The sequence below is a fragment of the Harpia harpyja genome, chromosome 4 (genome assembly GCF_026419915.1).
Source record: "Harpia harpyja isolate bHarHar1 chromosome 4, bHarHar1 primary haplotype, whole genome shotgun sequence".
Taxonomy (NCBI): Eukaryota; Metazoa; Chordata; class Aves; order Accipitriformes; family Accipitridae; genus Harpia; species Harpia harpyja.
Window position 1 is genome coordinate 81,557,481 of NC_068943.1, and position 15,626 is coordinate 81,573,106.

General features: G+C 50.3%; 1 protein-coding gene across 2 annotated transcripts in view; it reads right to left on the reverse strand.

Annotated features, from left to right (window-relative positions):
• Positions 1–15,112: 15,112 nt before the first annotated feature.
• The window catches only part of ASIC2 (acid sensing ion channel subunit 2), a 523,103-nt gene continuing 522,589 nt past the window's right edge, over positions 15,113–15,626 (reverse strand). For both annotated transcript variants that reach the window (XM_052785064.1, XM_052785065.1), the window contains exon 11: positions 15,113–15,591. The gene's annotated coding sequence lies outside the window, so the exon portion shown is untranslated. The remainder of the gene's footprint in view (positions 15,592–15,626) is intronic.

Consider the following 15,626-nt stretch of genomic DNA (forward strand, 5'->3'; position numbering starts at 1 on the left):
TTATGGTAGGAACGTGGCTGCCTATCATTAGAAAATTGAGCCCAGAGGGAGCTGGGTGGTGTAAACTGCTCGTGTGCAGCAACACTTGTGCCAGCAAAGTGTCAGTGCCTGGCAGACCTTTGTCTGAATGTGGGTTAGACGACCTGGATGGATCTGGGCATGTGCCACCCCCCCTGCCTGCAACCTGCCATCTGTGCAAGCACCAACCACCAGCCATTGCTCTGAGCCCAAGCGCTGCCCGCCCCCGCTTCGCTGGCGTGACTTCACCACCAAATGTTGTCTGCGTGGGGTCCTCCCCACCGGACCTGTGGGATCTGCACCAGGAAACATTTATTCGCTGAGCAGGATGCTCAGACATGGACCGGAGCTGTGTGTGTGCTGGCTCTGCTCACAGCTGGTGCGTGCACGGCCGCAGCGGTGTCTGCAGGTGAGCATAGAATCAGAGAGTCATAGAATGGTTTGGGTTGGAAGAGACCGTTAAAGGTTATCTAATCCAACCCCACCTGCAATGAGCAGGGACATCTTCAACTAGATCAGGATGCTCAGAGCCCTGTCCAACCTGACCTGGAATGTTTCCAGGGATGGAGCATCTACCACCTCTCTGGGCAACCTGTGCCAGTGTTTCCCCGAAGGGGCATCATCCCCCTTCGCCCATGTCTTTACCCACTGTCGTGATTTAACCCCAGCCAGCAGCTAAGCACCACACAGCCAGGGGGCTGGGGGAGAGAATCAGAAGAGTAAAAGTGAGAAAACTCTTGGGCTGAGATAAAGACAGTTTAATAGGGAAAGCAAAAGCTGCACGCATAAGCAAAGAAAACCCAGGAATTCATTCCCTGCTTCCCATGGGCAGGCAGGTGTTCAGCCATCTCCGGGAAAGCAGGGCTCCAGCACGCCTAAGGGTGACTTGGGAAGACAAACACCATCACTCCGAATGTCCCCCCCTTCCTTCTTCTTCCTCCAGCTTTATGTGCTGAACATAACGTCATATGGTCTGGAATATCCTTTGGGTCAGTTGGGGTCAGCTGTCCCGGCTGTGTCCCCTCCCGACTTCTTGTGCCCCCCCAGCCTGCTGCTGGTGGGGTGGGGTGAGAAGCAGAAAAGCCCTTGGCTCTGTCTAAGCACTGCTCAGCAGTAACGCAAAAATCCCTGTGTTATCAACACTGTTTCCAGCACAAATCCAAACCATAACCCCATACTAGCTACTATGAAGAAAATTCACTCTACCCGTGCCAAAACCAGCACACCCATGAGCCCGTCCACATGCTGGAAAACCAGCTGGATCTCCGTTCATTTGGACCTTGGGGTTTGGGTTCTGTGAGCACTCAGACCAGCTCCTCTCCCTTGCTCAGACAGCTGCCCCACCGGTCTCTTTAGCTCTCCAATATACAGAGAGCAAAATTTCAGAGTGAGCGCCTCGTGCCTCAGGAAGCAAATACACCACATAAAAAAACCCTCACCAGGGAAAACGTAAGATGCAGTTATCATCGTGGGCTCCCCAGGAGATGGCAGTTGCCTGTCAGCCCCCACGCCAAGCAGCTTGCTTGCAATGTTTGAAGTTAATACCTCCCGACGCAAAGACGAGAAGACCTCTGAAAGCACAAATTAATAAAAGTGACATGCCAAGAGGAAGCGTGAGCGTGGCAGTGACAAGGAAGAGGCTCTTTGATGTTATCAGAGCAGGAGAGAAGGCAACAGAGGAGGATATTAAAAAGATGAGAGAAGAGCTGAATTTGACTGAATGGGTACAATCAGGATCAAAATGAATTAAGATTTTTTTACAAGGAAAACCATAAGAGAAATAAGTTTCAGCAACTAAAATTAACAGGAGGAAAACTTCATCTTCCTGTAGACAAGCTGGCTGTATGATGTACAGAGAGAATTTATGTCTTCTGAAAAATCTCTAACAGTTTTGGCGGGTGTTTAAAAAGCAAGGCTGACAGAGGGAAGAAATTGGAGCATCCAGACAGCTGGCTGTTGGCAAGAGCTAGATAAAACTGTCTCCAAAGGTTTTGTTGTAGCTGCTGGAAAAATCTTCTCTGATGAAAAGAAAGCGCTCAGTTTGAAGGGGTTCCTCTTGAGAAAAGCTGGCTTAGAAACTGAAAAAAAAAAAGGGGCGGGGGGGGCAGTTGGAATGGCTGGTCTTACCAAACTGCAAGGGAGGTGTTTCATCTCAAAGAGGCATTTTATCTGGAGCTGAGGTTTGTATTATTGGGTGCATAAAACAAGATAAAATCAAACATGATGGTTTAGTTTTACTGAACTCAACTCTTCTGAATGGCCCCAATGACAGGTAGCAAGAGGGAAAAGCCGTGATTGATGTTCCTTCCCCTCCACTGCAGAATGACAAACACCACAAATTTTATGGCTTTGGAGACTCCAAAACTGAACCCATTTTGCTCAGATGCATCCAGAAAATGCTGCAGAGCCTTCTGGTGTTGCTGTGAGTCAGAGAAGGGAGAATCAACAGGGAGTCACAAGCCTGAGCACACCGCCAGCATTGTCCCTCCTTTCTTGTATGTATTTTGAGTCAGATGTGACGTGATAGCAGCGCTGGCACTTACAGCTGGCATTTGGGCATCCTGCAAAATGGTCCCGACCAGGGTGTCATCACTTTGCTATTTTGAGCTCTCACTTGCACACAAACACCAGAGGGAAAGATGTGACAGACACACACGTGCGTATCTGCTTTTTAATTTTTCAAGACTTGTCAGTTTGAAAGGGAAGACTGGGAGATGTAATAGCTTTGTCATGTTCCCTTATCAAACCCACAACAGTGACCTTCTCCGCTTTTATATCAATTACATCAGCTGAACGGCACATCTCCATCACGTGCTGCATCCCAAGAGGGGCTTATTTTGCCTTAACGCTGCACAGGTCACCGGGAAGGTTGAGAGTTAGCAGAGGAGCTGGCAGGAGGAGGAGGGATGGTGCCACCGGGAGATGGACAGGTTATGAGAACAGAAGTGCCTGCGTACAAGACATGATGGTGCAGGTGGCAGGAAGACGGCAAAGCTACAACTCAAAGATGAGGCCCATCAGACAAGTTGGCATGCCAGCATCTTACCGCAGGACCATGCCAGCAAAGTGCTTCAGAGACTTTCTGGTGGGCTACTAGTGCCTTGCAGGGATATTGCATATTTGGAGGAGCATCTCAGCATGTTAAGGAAATCCAGAGGCTATGTGCAGTAATTAGGCCACTTGACAGCCATGTACAACTACCTTTGGCTGCCACAGGCAGCCTCTTTGGCTGCATTAAGTGCTTTTGAGAGAGTGGCGTTGCTCTCTTGGGGTGGAGGGAAGTAGGCAGCCGTGGCATCCCGTAGATATTTTATTCATGCTGCCTTGCAAGTCGGAAGTGGCTCAGCTCCAGCAGTGTCATCTCTTTCTCTATTTGTTTATGCCCAAATTTGCTAGAGGATGCCCATCTGGCTACTGGGCAGGAGGCATTGCCCAGCCCTGTGCCCTTGCTAGCCCAGGGAGTTGAACACAGTGCCAAGGCAAGACAGTACCGTGGGCTAATACACCACGTGGGTGCTGAACCCACTAATATGCATGTTCAAGATCGTGATGGATCCAGGGCATGTTGTCTCAGCTGGGTATCTTTGCCCCGCCTTTGTGGTGATAAATGGGCCATACGCTTCCCAAAACGTCGGCATGAGGAACACAGGTCAGCAGGGCGATGCACTTTTATCCAGCTCTTCCAGGGGCTGGAGGGGAATCCATGCAGGGAAAGGATGTCCAGGTTTTTCACAGGAGAGCTGCAGAACCAGGATTGAATCAGCTTCTCCCACACTTATAAAGAGGAATGGGAAACCTCCCCATGCCACAATATTTTCTGCATATTTGCTGATCTCGTCTGGGTGCCAAGCAGGGAAGCTGGCCATGGACAGCCACTTCGCCGTGCCATTCTCCAGCTCATTTTCTGTCTTAATCTCTGTTTTTTTCAGTATTTCTTTGCCTGCTATTCCCACTCCTCCCAGCACCATAGGGAGCTGCAGCAGCATCCCTGCTGCCAGCAAACATCAGGAACACCAGCTCCCAGGGTGCTGCGGGCATCAGAGACAGGACACGGCATCGCGGGGTGCAGGTCTCAGATATGAGGGTGGAGCATGTGGAGACCTGCAGTTATTTCTCCTGAGCCTAATGGGAAAGGACAGATGTTGGATGGGAGGCAGAGGTGGTCACATACTCCAAAGCTGCTGGAAACAAGCTGAGTAGATGGCCAGGCACTTCCAGATATCTCAAAGGACTCCCCCAGGCATGGTCTGGAGGCATCTTCATCCAGATAAGAAATAGATACATGTGGCTGAAAGGCAGAGGTGGGAGAAGGAAGCTTTCTGAATGCAGGATGAACTGAATGGACAGCATTGGCCAAGAAAAGGGAAGTACTTGGTAAAGTATAAACAAAAGATTATTACTTATTCTGACATTTTCGAAGTCAGTACACTTTTTCCTTCAGTTTGCAGCTGGCTGATTTTAAGAGAGGAGGCAGAGGGGTAAAAAAATCCATCGCAAAGAAATATGGTTTGGGCCACCTGAACTGAGGGTTTTTTTGAAGCTCTTGTTAGCATTTGTGCAGGAATTGTGCAAAAAGTAATAAGTCCTCTGATAAGAGGCAAACCATCCCCCCGTCCCACACCCCCCTGCCTTGCTTTAAAGCCCTGAGAAATGTTATCAGAACAATAATGCAGGATTCCTATTTTTTTAGAACTGTTTTCCCCAGGAGTTCTTGTTGCAACTCCAAAATTTCTTGCCGATCCTTTCTGCTGGCTCAAGCCTTGTTTATCACTGCCTGCGCTCTTCAAACCCCCTTTTATCTCCCCCAGCCCTGCCCCGCCAGTGGGCTGAGCTCTGCCTGACTCGTGGACATGCAGGACCCTGGTGCCCCTGTGCTGCCTCCAACACCAGCGCACAACAAACATTTATAACCTGGGCCAAGCCAGCCATAGGATGCGACTGAGTAGAAAGCTATTTTTACTTTTGAATTCATATTCACTGAGTGCTTCTTCCATCGATTTGAGTCCCTGGGCATCTCTCGCTAACAAACTCCTCTCAGCAAGCACTGAGGCTACCTGCAGGCTCTGCTTTGTACCTTTGTTTCTGCCTTTGTAAACCAAGAAGAAAGGTCTTTGTTTGCTTTGTGGAAACCTGCTCTCGTATGAGCAGCTGGACGAGCGAAGCTTGGCTTTTCTGGGCTGGATCCTCCGGTGCCTGCCCAGGGTGCAAGCTCCGATTGCTCTACTTGGGACATTTGGGGCATCTCTGTCTTTGTGCTTATTGACCTTTCTCTGCATACTTTCTCTCAAAGACAGAATAATGAGGATTTCTCATCTCTGTGTTGTCTCTAATTTCATAACTCTGCAGTCAGGACTTCCAGTAAAGGATTGCTCCGGGACCACGCTCACACCAACTCCCTTGGGACCCAGGGGCACGTACCAAGCCTTGACCCAATGGGTTATTACCATACTGGTTTCCCAAAAGCCCTAAATTATATTTTCCCTGCTTAGCCCTTTGCAGAATGAGCTGGAAAAATGCTTTTGGGGAACATCTTCCTTTTTCCTGGCTCTGGACACCACCAGGAGCTAAACTGTCTCAGGCTTGGTAGGAAACATGCCACCTCCAAGAATGTGCTGCTCCAAAAATCAAGCCACTGAGTATCTGTAAGATGTAGACAGGGCTTTTCTGCCCTGCAGAGATAACTGGGACTGGGCTTTTGGCAGAAATGTGTCCCTGCAGGAAGCAAGAAACCTGCCAGAATATTTTTTTTAAGTTTTATGCCTGCTGGGCTTTGCCCACTCACTGAAAAGGCTGGGATGCTGGTTGGAAAAATACCTCCCATCAAAATAATTTTTTCCAAAAAGCATTGGTTGTTTGTTTTTTAAACTCAGAATGTGGAAACATCTTTATTCTCCTTCAGAAGTTGAACCTTTCATATCTAGAATTTTGGGCTGGAAAACAGTTTTGCTGTTTCCAGATTTCACAGCAGAGCGTCCATTTTCAGCTGTTGAGAACAGCAAACCGGTCCCTCTTTCCCTTTTGCTTGCTTTTTTCCCCAAAGCACTTCCATTTTCAAACAAACGCCTTTGCAGAGACCGAACCTGGAGTTGCAACGATCTCTTCCCTGAAGCCAAAGGGATTTGCCCTCAGCCCGTGGTCAGGAGGCTGCTCCCACACAGCCAGGCTTTTCTGGCACCCAGGCTCCAGCTGGAACCAAGCAACTGCCAGCCACTTCTATCTTGTAAATACAGGAGCCTTTGACTTCCCAGGCATTTAAAGTGATTTATTGGTCCAATGACTCCAACCATGTGGCCCGGAGTGTCTATCCATCTTCCATGAGTTTGCTGATGGAGCCTTGTGAGCTTTTAATGCTTTTCTTGGCAAAGTGGCCTCTTGTCCTGCAGCTTCAGCTCCCGGACTTCTGACGTGGCCATCCCCATCTCTCCCACATTTTGGCTGAAGTTCATTCACGATTTCTGTTTTAAGCCACTCCTCTTAATCTCCTCTGACTTTTCAGGCATTTCAGCCTTTGTGTGTTTTACCCCATGGCAACTTCAGCCTGTGATACCTCATTTTGGTGGCATTGGGAGTGTGTTATTTATTAGTGTTCAGTGTCTGATTTGTGCACTGAAAATGCTGCTCTTTACCTGTCCTTCAGGACACACCAGAAGATCCTTCTGAGCTGAAAGCCACCTGAAAGGTGGTCAAACAAAGACCAAACTAGCCCCGTCTCCTGCTGCAGCACCTGGTTGGTGGGACCAGACCTGGTCCAGAAGATGCAACCCATATAAAACTTCAGGGAGCAGCCACAGCAAGCAGCATCTCTTCCCATGGTGGTGATGGGAGCTTTGTGAGCTGTTGTAAGTCCTCCAGATGCCTTCAAGGTGGGTTTCAGAGAGTCTTTTGCAAGAGCTGCTGGAGCATCTTGCGAAGTCTACACCCATCTGAGCCATCACCTAAAGCAATCCTGACTCCTTCTGCTTGTCTGCTTACACCCATTGCAGCTGGATCAGACAGTGGCTAAGAGCAAAGAGGACGATGTCTCCAGGAAGGAGGCAGGAGACATGAAACCCCAGCTTGCTCTTTAGGGCTGCTGGTAGTGCGGAGTGGGGCCATGTCATCTTGTTAGTTAGTGTTGAGTTTTAACAACACACAAAACTGCATCTTCCTTTTAAACTTTTCTTTTTTTAATGCACAAGAAAAAAACCCCACCATTGCTACATCATAAGGTGGTTGATATGATCTAAATTTCCATACCCTTGCGTCCTCCGAGACATGTGACTGCCCAGCCTTCAGCTGGCTGCAGTCTCTGAGCTTCCATCAAATATCCAACAGATGAGATGCTTTAATAAAAATAATGCTAATGGAATCTGCTCAGGAAGAAGTGGAGCCAGAAAATGTTTCTAAATCCCCATGCTCTTAAAACCAAAAACTTACCCAGGAAAAGTTTTACTGGGTCCAGGCAGCAGGAGGCTGGTGCCCACAGACTTTCCCAGTGCAGGCTTTCTACGCTGCAGCAAATATTAATAAATAATCAGGAAAGTTGTTTTTCAGGGAAAGGGTGAGATTGCCAAAAAAGATGCAGCCACCTGAGATAGAAATCTGCAGAATGATCGTACTCCGGCAGCGCAGACCGGGACAACCTTCTTTTCCAGCTGGGGAAAACAAGCTGCTGCAGTACAGCCATCACCTCTGGTCCCCTTCTTCAGACAGCTCAGCAGACTGAATGCAAAGTGCCTTGCACTGTACAGATATATCACAACAATAAACAGACAGTAATAGGGTGGTGGCGATGTTCCGTGCCATGTCTTTCACATTCCTTTCTCCTTTTATTGAAATCTGCTCTAAGCCAGCACAGGGCTAATTTGCAGCAAATAATTCATCAAGTGCTTAGAGCTGCCCTTTTTGCTTGGCAGATCCTCTCACGCTTCAGCATAGCTGTTTTCTGTGCTTGCTCAGCAGGTTGGGTTTTGATGTTTCTTTTTTTTTCTGAAACCCCCGATAATCCTCTCTGCTTTTCTTGATCTTTAATCACCACCCATTTTTCCTGAAAAAGGGACTATTAGTCCCAACAGGCAATGGGGTTTTGCATTGGCAGTGCAGTCTCCTTCCATCCTAGCTTCTCCACTGGGGCTTGCAGGTCCCTTTTCCAGGGACATCCTCAAACCCTCAGCTGGCTCAGCGTCGGGTTCATGAAAATTTTAAGATCTCTCCTGCTGCTGAAGAAGTGGCAGAGCTGCCACTTGGTCTCTGGACCCAGGAATGAAGCCACTGCCAACACACTTGTTAAAGGGGAGAGCTTGAGTGGATGCACTTCAGTGTCGCTTTATTTTCCTGTTACTCTTTTGAGCCAGTTAAAGTTGATCGGTAAAAGAAAAGGTGTAATCAGCTGCCAGCATAGCAATGCTCCAAAACTCCCAGCCCCAGCTGTGTGGAGTTTCACAGACATGCTCTCCCTGGCTGCTAAAATCTATGGCTTGGTGGAAAGTAATTGCTCCTTGAGCAGCGGCAGGAAAGAAACCTGATTTCTTATGGCTTCATGCCCTTTATGCCCCCCAGTCCCTTTTGCCCCCAGCAATGTGTGTGCATCCCCTGCCTCATCGGACAGCGCTTCCAGGAGAAGGCAGCAGATGCTGGGAGCAGCTCGGAGCCACGTGCATGGTCCATCAGCCCCGCTGCTGCTTGGGCTGTGCCTGTCTTCATCCCAGCAGAGCCGCCAACTTGGTTCCCCCCACTTCTACTCAACCGGCGGTACTCACGTAACACGCAGGACCTGAATTATTTCTGAGAACCCACTGCCAAATTTTCTTGGAACTGGCTTGTGGATTTGAAAGCTGCCGGGGGTGATGAATGAGCAGACAAATGGGCTGACAACGAGCTCTCACAAGGCGTTTCCTCTGGGTGAAAGTCATGATTTTCTATTGCATCCTTAAGAAAAAGAAAAAAAAGAAATAGCACAGCTACAATTCTTGGCTTCTTCGTGGCTCCATCCAGGCACAGCACATCTGCACCTGCTGAATCCACTGGCAGATCTTGGTGGGGGTGAAGACAAGAGCTAGAGGAGAGCCAGGAGGCTGGTTATTGGGTTGAGGAAAATCCTCCAACATGCCATGCCATGGGCTTTTCAAATGGTGGGACGGTGCTGCCAACCCTTGTGAGCGTACCCTGAGTCTCACCAGCTCCTCACTGTGCGGGTGGGTGGAAGCAGAGGATTTGCGTGAGAATCTCAGTTTTCTTTGCACGTTTCCAGGCTTCCTCCTGAGTGTTCGAAACTGTGAAGCGAATGTCACCTTTCTCGCTTGGGAGGTGGGAGGAACAGGAAGAGAAAACAACTCCCAGTTTGGAATTTTTTTTTTTTTTTATGGAGAAAATTCTCATGATTGCTTAAGGCAATCTCGTGATTTTGGGGAAGTTTGCTGCTGGGTGTTGCTCTGGGGATCCAGAGCAGGTGTGAGCATGGAAAAATGCCCAGCTGTTGAAGAGCTTCCAGAAGGTGTTGAAGAACTCCTGTCTGGTGACCACAGCACCAAAGTGTCTAAGCCCTCATGGGATGATGCACATTCTCATGAAGTTTCTCCCACCTCACTCGATTCAGAGCTCCAAGATCTGAATAGTCAATCACTGGGAAGCCAGTAAAGGGGCTGGGAAAGCATCAGGAGGTGGAGGAGAGCGTCAGGAGGCAGGTGAGAGGATCAGGGTGCAGGTGTGAGGAACAGGAGGTGGGAAAGAGCATCAGGGTGATGATGAGAGCATCAGGAGGTGGGTGAGAACATCAGGAGATTGGTGAGAGGATCAGGAGATGGAAATGGGTTTTTTGTTTGTTTTGTTTTTCCCAGCAACTGTGAACAAAACACATTTCACAGCCTGCAGAATTTGAGCCTCACTTATTTTTTGATATCTTGAAGGGAGAAACATCACGAGGTTTCTCTGCAAGAGGGTTTTGTGACTATGGATGGCTGTAAGACACAGCACAGTGCTGGATGAGAACAGAGAAGGACTGCAAAGAGCTTTTTAAGCCCAAGGATGGGATTTTTCTCCCAGACCTGGGCTCTGCAGCTCCTACGAGTGTGGTGGCACTGGGAGAAGTGATGGAAGATTTGTCACCCAGGGGCATAAGCAGGAAAGCAGCAGGACGTGAATCTCTGCTGCCTGCTAAGGAGAATGCAGAGGAACAAACCAGCTCCCTCACTTCCCAGCACCCATGGGTGCATGGTGGACTGGGCATTCAAGTAGGAGAAAAGCAGGTAAAAATGGGAAAAACTGATCTGGACAGCTAGGAGAAGGATGGGGAGAGAAAAGTAGAGGGCACAGAGTACTTCCAGCATGACACCAGTGCTCAGGCTGAGGTTTTAAGGCAGGTGATTAAGGTAATTTTTCCTTTGGCTGGTTCAGGAGTTTACATTTCAAGGGTCATACCTAAGCCCTGTGGGTCCGGTGTCACCATCTGAAGGCAGCTCTCCAGGATGCTTCATGGCAGCTTCAAACTTTGTTTTACAGCTAGGATGAGCCCTGTCGGTCGATGTGCATTACTTATCCCCCTCCATGTGGTCTCTTGCAGCAGCACCAGCCTTCAGGCTCAGCCCAGCATCACCCCATGATGCCCTCCTGCCTGCTGCCATTGAGATGCCACTGAACACAACAGCCCTTAAAAGCTGAGCTGTTTCTTAACACTTATATTAGTGTAGAGAGCGGGCAGGCATGTCCTCAGCCACCCCCAGGACATGGTATAATGTTCCCTTTCTTCCAGTATGAATTTGGCTTTGCAGCTGATAGATAAGACAGCCGGAGTCAACACAATGTGTGTTGCCTCTAATCAATTGTCACCCTAGATCCTTGACAGAAAAACACTTTGTACCCGGTGGTAATTATTTGTTCCCTGCCATTCTTGGAGATCACACCGCTTTCAGTGTGATAAGCAATTGAAATATGGACTTTTTTTTCAAACCACACCTCTGAAGCTGAATGTCAAAGACATCAAACAGAGAAATAGCCAGGAGTGGAGGAGTGACTCCGTTGCAAAGACCTGTCCAAGCTTTTGTGAATTCCTTGGGAAGGGAAAAGCTTGCGGATGTCTAAGAGGGGGACAATTAGGTACAAGCCCAGCCTGCTGTGGGTCGGGTGAACTCAGAGACCAACAGGCTCAAATGCAGAGTTTTGGGGGCTTCACTTCTCAAACCTTTACTACCGTCTGCAAGGTCTTCTCCATAAGCCAGCCTAGAGAGTGCTGCAGGGATGGGACCTGCTCTAGGAGCACATCTATAGGAAAAGGATGTCCCATCTTGATTTAAAGTCTTCAGGGGCTGTGGGACCATCCATGGTCCCAGGCAGGCTCTTTCATTTGAATGCATTTAGCTTCCCCCTGTCATGACCCCCATCTCTGTCCCCATTCTGGCTTTGTCTGCTAGATTAAAGAACCCTTTATTAGAAATCTCTCCACAGAGAAATTTATAGACTAATGGAGCCACCTCTTCACCTTCCCTTTGTTAAACTAAATGACTTGAACTTTCATCTCGCTGGCAGGCAGCTTGCCAAGCCTCGCGTCCGCCCTTGCAGCTCTCAGGTGAACCCTTTTGCCACGCACCAGCATCCCTCCCAAGAGCTGCTGCCTGAACGAGGCTTCGTGTCGCGTGGGAGGGAGGGTGGCAGTGGGACAGCTGCGATCCGCAGGGATATGCCCTGCCTTAGAGCAGCGTGAGGCTCTGAAATTTGGGATACGTTATACTGACCACTGGCAAGAAATGCTGTGTTTTGACTCCTCCAGCCCCCGCTTCCTCCACCACCCATCCCCTCTGCTCCCCGAAAACGGGCTCTTCAGGCAGGAGAGGGCAGGCAGCCAAAGGGAAGAGGGCTCTTGAATCAGCACCTGTGCTGAGAGCCTGTCTGAGAGCCGAGGCGGCTCCGATCAGCGCTACCTCTCCGGGCTCAACAGGCACATCAGGAGCCTTCGAGCCGCGGGTTCGCAGAGAGCCGGGCAGCAGGGCTCTTCGGCATCGCTGCTGGAGAAACCTCAGCTGTGGCTCAGGGGCAGATCCCATGGTAGGAGGTAGGAATGGGGGAGAGCGAGCCAGAGCAGCGTGTTTGCAGTTACAGCAACCTCCTAAAAGCATGCTAGCACCCCAGCACTGGCTGTGGGATGGCTCTCCATCACAGGGCTTGAGGCATGTTGGATTCACAGGGCAAAAGGACACAAGGCAACCAGGAGCTTTGCAAGCCTCCAGTGCGGCTGGTTTCTGGGTGAGCTTGCTTTCAGTGTGGGGCAGTGTCTGTCCCTCAACCTACCCACTATACTGCTGCGCTGTTGATACACAGGCTCAGTATTCAAATACCTCTTTTAGTAAAGGGCTGCCCCACGAATTTAGCAAAAAGTAGCCCAGGAGCTGAGATTTCTGAATTTGCCCAGTTTGGTGGTATCTCCTCCAGACTTAGCTGTCAAATGGTACCAGTTTATCTGCTAGGGACGGGCACTGTTGGCAGTGTCTCACTGCTCATCCCCCATCCCCTCTCGATACCCACACTCTGTCAGTGAGTTGTTTTTGCATTTGGGGGGCTGGATCCTGTAAAGTCCCAAGTTCGCCCTTGGACTCCAACCCAGACAAAGGTGGAGGCACTCCTGCTCCTTCAAGCACAAAGAAATACAGTACAAAGCTCCAGCATGGGTATAGGGCCAACTCACTTCCCAGCCATTAATGAGCTTACCGGATAGAAAGACCAGTTTGCACGAGGAGCCCAGACCAGGCTGGGCTTCACCAGCTGGTTCAACCAGCCATCATGGGCATGGCTGAGAGCCTGGAGATGTTGCAATGAGTCACCTTGAGCCAGGCCTGGCACGAATTCCCTCCACTGGTCCAGAAGGGACTACAGGGACCAGGCTGGCACAGGGATTTGGCAATGGGAGACAGAGCTTGGCAGCTCCGCAGCTTTGCGGCCAGGCTGTCGGTGAGCACTTGTTACCAGCTGATGGCTGCTGGGCATCCCATGGATAATGAACGTGTGGCCAGCGTCCAGGTCTCAGGAGATAATGAAACGTGATGACACAAAATGAGCCTTTCAGCAAGTCCTTTGGAGGGTGGATGTGCTCTTCAGGAGCAATCAGAGATGCCATCCTCGTGCCACCCCCGCCCCCCCCATTCAAGTGGCTTTCATCTATAGGTGGTATTAGCAAAACTCTTCACAGCACCTCGCGGCATCCCAGTGGTGTCCCACCTCATCAAGCTTCAGCAGCCCTCCAATGAGTCTACTAAAATCTCTTAATGGCGATTCAATAAATTGTCAAGTGGAGAAATTTATGTGCATGGAAATGACTCTTGGAGTGACTGTCACCCTTAACCCTTTAGAGGGTACACATGTGAGCACACATCCTCTAAGCACTTCTCTGCCAGCCTGGGGAGGATTGGATTGAAAACTAACTGCTGCTCCTCAATGTCTCTGATGTGATGCGGCTCCTTGGTGCCACAGCTCATGTTGAATTTGAAGGAGGACCCTGCTGAGCAGGGAACAGCTTTGCAGCAGCCAGAGAAGACTCCCAACCCAGCTGCTGGAGGAAAAGCCAAGAATCATGTCCTATGGGTCACGAGAACTGCTTGGGAGCCTGAGCTTGGGACGGACTCCAGCCTTTGGTGCTGGGGCAGCTTTGGATGGCTTGTGCTGTGTCTGAACAGGTGGGTCACCCTCAAAGCAGCTTCTTGGGCTTGGTGAACAAGTACAGGAGAAGGGAAGAGTAGGGCTTCAGCCTGCCCTTGGCAGACAGCGAGCATGGCGGAGGGCTGGGCTGCACAATCCTGCCCCATGATCTTGCCTCAGCAAGGCTCTCCTTAACATGCCATCAGCCAAAGCCACGCTGAAAGCAGTGAGAGGAGCCAAAACGGCTCCAACCAGAGAAGGACGCATGGCAGCTCCAAGGCATGACGCTTGCTGCATGGAAAGAGCCTATTGCTGCGGCTGCTTTTCCAGCGTGCTGCTTCGCAGAGGTTATTTTGGGCAGCCACAGTAGCAGACTTGGGAGCATTGCTCCAAGGCCCTGCTGTTGGCATGGTGGGGAGGACAGTGGACTCGGGTTTGGGGGCATTTGATGGGGGGGGACATGATTTGGGCTTTGCAGGGACAAGACCTGCCTTTCCCTGAGACACCACAGTGCACCGAGGTTGTCTGTGTGGCTGCCCAGCTGGGACTTCTGTCCAAGCACAGGGAAGCTCTTGTTGACTTAGGTGGCCCAGGACAGAGACCTACCCTGAGCACCCTTGGCCAGTTGCTTGCTTGACATTGCCCTTGGGGGACAAGCTACTCCAGAACAAGTGACGGACTGGAAGCCCTTTGCACCATACTCTGGGCAGCAGGATTTGTCCCAAAGGAAGGTGGTTTTGTGCATGAACATGGGCACTCGAGACAGGCTTGGAGGACAGATTTGCACCTTCTCCAGGGCAAAGGGATGTCCTCAGTCCCTCAGCTGGCTGCAGACCCCAACACACCTCCCATCTGCAGCATCCCCTGTGGGTAAATCTGGGCTGACCTCCACTCCCTGTGGCTGGTTTAATGCCCTCCCAACGTTTGGGACTCCATGAGCTCTCCCAAAACACCTTTTCACAGCCCAGTTGTGATTCTCCTCGCTGTGGCCACCACACTGGTGATGGTCACTGGCCATTCAGCAGCAGCCAGCCATGAGCAGAGGTGCAAACACACCCACACATCACATCCTGCTCCCGTGCCTCCAGGCTACAAAACCAGCAGGGTTTGGAGCTCCAGGAAACTTGCCTTCTCTCTTTATTGGGGTAAAGCAGCATCATTTTGATTCAGTTCTACTTAAACTCCTGGTTGCTAATAAATGAGACTCCAAGAGATGACCACAATGCACAACATCCGAGCTGGCCCCACCATCATGGAGCAGATGGGGATGCAGCTGAGCACGAGAGGCTGAGCACGGCCACGGCATCATGCCCACCCCATCAGGAGGTGTGTGAGGATGTGGTGGAAGGGGTAAAGGGGGGGGCAAGGGGTGAGGAATGGCCCCAGGCAGCCCCCGGGATGGGCTTGTCCTGGCATCTGCCCCTCACCCTGTGCTGAGGCTGTGCCAGGGGCTCCAGCTTGGGGTGGGGGGCAAGGCAGAAATGACACAGCCCGGCCATTTCCACAAGACCAGCTTTAATATCAGTCATGAGAACGAGGAGAAAGCACAGAATCCATTAACGGGAAAAAATAAAAAATTAAAAAAAAAAATTTAAAAAATTTAAAAAAATTAAAGAAACCCACCACCCCATGCCCACCCGCCGCAGACGGACTATCCAGGCACTGCAGATGGAGGAGCACGACACAGCAGCCAGGGGGGATGATCCACCGAGAGCCACCCGGTCCGGCCCCTCTCCAGGGATGCTCACCTTGGGGTGACTGGTAGCGCTGAGGAGCCCCGGCGGTGGCCCGGCCTTGGGGGACCCGGCTTAGCTTAAGATTCATCACAGACTGACACGAAGGACAAGAACGTAAGAAGAATCCAAGAGCTGCGACTTTTTGTTTCTTTATTCTAATTCAGCCTACGACGTTAGTAATGGTGATTTCAGGGGATGGCTGGGCCCGCGAGTTCCTTCTTGTAGTGAAAATCAGAGACTGTAAAGAGGAACAGAGCTTATAAAGACAGATAG